This window comes from Crocodylus siamensis, chromosome 3 (genome assembly GCF_052110815.1).
Source record: "Crocodylus siamensis isolate JL-2025a chromosome 3, ASM5211081v1, whole genome shotgun sequence".
Taxonomy (NCBI): domain Eukaryota; kingdom Metazoa; phylum Chordata; order Crocodylia; family Crocodylidae; genus Crocodylus; species Crocodylus siamensis.
The window spans coordinates 18,563,427-18,568,425 of NC_143397.1; the positions used below are offsets into that span (position 1 = coordinate 18,563,427).

General features: G+C 48.6%; 1 pseudogene; it reads left to right on the plus strand.

The window, feature by feature from the left end:
* Positions 1-2,760: 2,760 nt before the first annotated feature.
* Positions 2,761-3,869, plus strand: LOC149868031 (uncharacterized; annotated as a pseudogene).
* The last annotated feature ends 1,130 nt before the right edge of the window (positions 3,870-4,999 follow it).

Consider the following 4,999-nt stretch of genomic DNA (forward strand, 5'->3'; position numbering starts at 1 on the left):
TAACCCAGAGCACCTCAGAGTGCCCCCCCTCTACCCCCTTGCTGATTAACGAGGAAGTATATTCCTCCTTGATGTAGAGTGCTACTCCTCCACCTTTCCTTCCTATCCTGTCCCTCCTGTATAGCCTATAGCCCTTGACACTCACCGCCCAGTCATGCGATGAGTCCCACCACGTTTCTGTGATCCCTACTATGTCAGGGCTGGTGACAGCTAGGAGGAGGGCAAGTTCCTCCTGCTTCTTCCCCATACTTCGAGCATTCATGTAGAGGCATTTGAGGCCTCCAACGGTTGTGCCCACTGACCCCCTAGTCTCAGCAATGCCCCGTCCCCCATCACTTACCTGTTTCTCCCTTTTGACCATTGGTCTGGGCTCGCTGGCTGTTGCTGGGCCTGGTAGTTCATTGTCTCCTCTGCCCTCATCTTCCCCCTCCCCCGACGAGCCTAGTTTAAAGCCCGCCGAAGGAGGTTCACCAACCTGGAAGAGAACACACGCTTACCTTTAGGGGAAAGGTGGAGCCCATCCCATCCCAGCATGTCTCTCATCACGATGTGCCGGTCATGGCTGAGGAAGCCAAAGCCCGCCTCGAAGCACCATTCCTGTAGCCTCCAGTTGGTCTCCGCTATGCACATCTCGTGGCGTCTGCCTCGACCGCTCACTGGCAGGATGGAAGAGAAGACCGCCTGTGCGCCCATCTCCCTCAGCACGCCTCCCAGAGCATGGTAGTCCTCCATCAGGCGATCAGGAGAGGATCTTGTGGGATACAGTATCAAAGGCCTTGCTGAAGTCTAGGTAGATTATGTCGAGCTCATGTCCCATGTCCAGCTGGTTAGTCACCTGGTCGTAAAAAGACATCATGTTTGTTGGGCTTGACCTCCCCTCAACAAAGTCATGTTGGTTGTTTTTCAGTACCCCACGTGTTACAAGCTTGTGGTTGATGGCTTCCTTGACAAATTTTTTAACAGGGTCAAAGTCAGACTGACTGGTCTATAGTTTGCAGGGTCATCCCTCTTCCCTTTCTGAAAGATGGACACCACTTTATCCTTCTTCCAGTCATTCAGAACCACTCCTGAGTTCCATGACTCTTCAAACAGCCTTGCCAAAGTCACCACTATGAGTTCAGACAGTTCTTTCATGACTTTTAGATGCAGGTCATGTAGCCCAGCTGACTTAAAAACATTCAGGTGGTCTAAGAGTACCTTCGCCTGTTTGGGACTGATTTTATGTGGAGTGCTGTTGTCGCTGTATTGTCTGGGCTGCTGGACAGGTGATAAGTTCTTGTCTGATTCTAAGAATACTGATGTGAAATAAGTATTTAGTAGGCCTGTGTGAAGCAGCTAGTATTCGCTTTGGATTCAGCCGATTCAGGGGTCAGTGATTCCATTTGGTGATTTAAATCACTGTCCCAAATCTATTCAGCCAAATCTAATTCAGAGACTTGGCTGCCGCCAAATCTGATGAATCTCCAAATCAAAAAAAAAAAAAAAAGCCCCACATTCACTGGCTCCTGCCAGGTTGGGGGCCAATCCCTGCTGCCCCTCACTGCCCCACACTGCATGGAGGACTCTGCTACAAGCCCCCATCCCCCACCTGCTCTCCTGGCCCCAGCATCCTGGCTCTTAAAAAAAAAAAAGCCCTGCACTCACTGGCTTCTGCCATGTGGGGGGTAATCCCCACTGCCCCCCGACTGCCCCACACTGTGTGTGGGGCCTCTGCTGAATCTCCTCTGAATCCAAACAGCACCCAAAGCTTTCCACATCCCTAGCATTTAGGAGTTCAGCCCTTTTGCAGGGATCCACTGTGGGCTTCCCCTCCATATTCAGTAGGGATCCCACAGTACCTATAGAAGGACTTTTTGCTCCCAAAGTACCTATAGAAGGACTTTTTATTGTCTTTTAATTGGGATGCTATCTTGATATCCATGCGGGCCTTGGCTTTCCTTGTCTCATACCTGCAGACCCTGGCCATATGAGTGTACTCCTCTCTGGATGTTGAGCCATTTTTTCCATTGCCTAAGCTCCACCATTTAGGTGCCACTGGAATTCCCAAAACTCTCACTAATCTAACTCACCCGAAGACCTCATAGTGTTCTGGTTTTTACTAATAAAGTCCTGGAGGGTGAATCTACACTTGCACATTTACTGCACAGTAACCAAAATTACTGTACAGTACAGGCACACATCTACACACGTGTGCCCAGACTGCACAGTATACATGGCAAGGTATGCTGATTTGAGCATAAATTTAACACCTGTATTATTCAGGTGTCAATTTTATGATTGATTAGTTACTGTGTAGTAACACACGTGTAGACGTCTTACTGCACAGTTACACTGCATGTGTAGACTGACTTGGAACTAACTTTAGTTCCAAGTCAGCCCACACACAGCATTAATGCATTTTAATGCCTGCATATGTAAATGCTGGCCTAGTTCCACTTCATGCGCAGTAGCTTAGTGTGCAGTAAATTTATGACAGCATAAATTCACGTGTATATACACCTGGAAAGTATTAAATTTTGCTGCTGTACAGTCCTAATGCTACCACACATTCAGGTGCCTTGCTCATTCCTAAATCCTGACAGGATTTATCCTGTTGGGTCCAATCTACTATGTAGATGCACACATAATGCAAGAAGGTACTCCTTTAACCTCTATGTGAAGGAGATCTACACATCCCAACAAGCTAAGATGGTCACCGAAGTAGGATGACTGGAGACCCTCTGGATTAGAATACAAGAGGAACGTGGCAAAGGGGATACAATGATAGGAGACTACTACAGACCTCCAAATCAGGAACAAGAACTTGACCATGAATTCACCATGGAACTGGCCAAGACTTCACACTTTTGGTGCATGGTTGTCATGGGAGACTTCAACTACCCAGACATCTCATGGGAAGAGCACTCAGCCATATCTGATCGGTCTCAAAGCTTCCTCACATGCGTGGATGAGCTCTACCTGTCTCAAGAAATTTATGGACCAACAAGGGGTAAGGCACTGCTGGACCTGGTACTAGCCAAAGGGGATGATCTAATCAATGACCTAAGAATCGAAGGGAAGCTGGGTGACAGTGACCACAAGTTGATCACTTTGACCATCCATCACAAATCTGGGAAGTCAGCCAGCAATGTAGTAGTCCTCAACTTTAAGAAAGCCAACTTTCATAAACTCAGAAGGCTTGTTCTTGAGGCTCTGAGAGACCATGATGTGACAGGGAGGGGAGTTAATGATGAGTGATTGCTCCTTAAGGAAGCAAACCTAGAAACACAAGGGAAGTCCATCCCAAACCATAGGAAAGGTGATAAATGGGCTCAACAACCTCCTTGGCTCAACAGTGACCTCCTATGTCTAAAAAGAGAGGCTTACAAAGGATGGAAGACAGGAAACACCACTAAGGAGAAGTACTCTGCACTAGTCTGCACCTGTAGGGAGCAAACTAGAAAAGCCAAGGCTGCAGCTGAACTCAAACTGGATACACAAATCAAGGACAATAAAAAGTCCTTATTCAGATATGTGGGGAGTTGGAAGAAAAACAAAGGCATCATTGGACCCCTGCTAAACCATTTAGGGTGGCTGACAACTGACACCCAGGAAAAAGCTAATCTGTTTAATGATTACTTTCTGTCAGTTTTTCACTATCCCAAAAGGACCACTCTGCCTAACATGATGCAGGATGGCCAGGATGAGTGTGAAAATATGCCCACCATTGGCACAGATCTTGTGAGGGAGCACCTTGGGAGGCTGGACACCCAAAAATCAGCTGGTCCAGACAGACTGCACCCAAGAGTGCTAAAGGAACTGGCAGACATCATAGCACAGCCACTGGCAAGGATATTCAAGAACTCATGGCACTAGGGCGAAGTACCTGAAGATTGGAAGAGGGACAATGTGGTACCTATCTTCAATGTGGTACCTATCTTCTAAAGTACTGTGTGCTTTAAACTAGCTTCACTGTTGGATGGGGCCACAGGGGGACACAAGGACACTTCCCAGCCAAGACAGGTGATGAGCACAAGAAGTACCCAGGTAAGTGACAGGGGTCCGGACAGTCCTGGGATCAGGGGGGAGGGGCATACACCCATAGGATGCCTTAAATGCCTCTACACTAATGCTTATAGTATGGGGAACAAGCAAGAGGAACTTGCCCTCCTGCTTGCTAACACAAACCCATATATAATGGGGCTCATTGATGCCTGCACAGTCAGATGGGTCACAAATTGACTAGAGGGGCAAACCCAGAGAGTGATGGTGGACAGGTCATTTTTGACCTGGAAGGATGTGAGCAGTGGGGTCCCCTAAGGCTCGGTCCTTGGGCCCGCACTGTTCAACATCTTCATCAGCGCCTTGAACGAGGGGGTGAAAAGCACCTTGTTCAAGTTCGCAGATAACACCAAGATGTGGTGAGAAGTAAGCATGCCAGAAGAGAGGGACAGGCTACAACTAGATCTGGACAGGTTACAGGGGTGGGCAGATGAGAATGGGATGGGTTTCAATACTGACAAGTGCAAGGTGATGCACCTGGGGAGGAAGAACCAGCAGCATACCTACAGGTTGAGGAACTCCCTTCTCATCAGCACAGAGGCAGAAAAGGATCTTGGAGTCATTATTGATTCCATGATGAACACAAGCCACCAATGTGAGAACGCGGTCAGTAAGGCTAGCTGCACCTTGTCATGCATCCACAGATGCATCACAGGCAGGTCCAAGGAGGTGATCCTCCCCCTCTGTGTGACATTGGTCAGGCCACAGTTAGAGTACTGCGTCCAGTTCTTGGCACCACTCTTCAGGAGGGATGTGTAAAGCACTGAGAGGGTCCAAAGGAGGGCCACTCCCATGGCCAGGGGGCAGCAGGGCAGGCCTTATGAGGAGAGGCTATGGGACCTGAACCTGTTTAGCCTCCACAAGTGAAGGCTGAGAGGCCATCTATAAACTTACCAGGAGTGACCAGCGGGGAACGGGAGAGTCCCTGTTCCCCCAAGCACTACCAGGATTAACTAGG